Raw genomic sequence first — 879 nt, 5'->3', positions numbered from 1 at the left:
GCCATGTGAACTGCATGTATTACTATCTTATGTGTGCCTGGGCTACCATGCCGACCGGCTTAACACTAGTGGTCTATGACTATGTGAGCCTTGGCTACCACGCCGACCGGCTTAACACTGGTGGCCTATGACTATGTGAGCCTTGGCTACCACGCCGACCGGCTTAACACCGGTGGCCTATGACTATGTGAGCCTTGGCTACCACACCGACCGGCTTAACAATAGTGGCCTATGACTATGTGAGCCAGGGCTACCACGCTGACTAGCTTAACTCTAATTGGACACACACTGTAATGTTTAATTAACAAAATGGATATAAGTTGCAATCCGATAGATAAGACCCGAGCACCCACATGAGCAAATATCATAATTTAGTCATTTGATAACTTTCTCCACTTCATCAGTCCCAGCGGCAGCGTAACAGCTTGTTAATTCATGTTCGTGCAGACGGACAAAGTTAGCAGATGCATGCCATTTTACTCTCTCGTGCAGATAAAAGTTGTCAAGTTACAGTGCACAAAACCCCCTGGGTGGACTGACCTGAATGAACTGAAATAAAAGCAGAATATAAATGTTCTTTCTCCGTTTTCTGAATTACACAGCACAGCGAGAGCACACGTCACACAAGCACATTTCTCTGAACTACACTACCCATAATGCATTTCACTCGGAAATAACTATTACAGCCATAGATAGTGATCTTCAGCATCTCCCTCAATACTGTCATTGATATGACTGCGATAAGCGCATGCTTCTGACGCTGTGTGCAGCTGAAATCAAACACAGTGAAAACAGCTACCTTAGAAATAACGAACGTGAACATTGGGATAATCACCGATGTATATGGCGAACCCCCGTTGAAATGCATACACAAGAACT

This window comes from Sinocyclocheilus rhinocerous, unplaced genomic scaffold (assembly GCF_001515625.1).
Source record: "Sinocyclocheilus rhinocerous isolate Xijiao unplaced genomic scaffold, SAMN03320098_v1.1 scaffold231, whole genome shotgun sequence".
NCBI classification, from domain to species: Eukaryota; Metazoa; Chordata; class Actinopteri; order Cypriniformes; family Cyprinidae; genus Sinocyclocheilus; species Sinocyclocheilus rhinocerous.
This window is presented reverse-complemented; position numbering follows the sequence as displayed.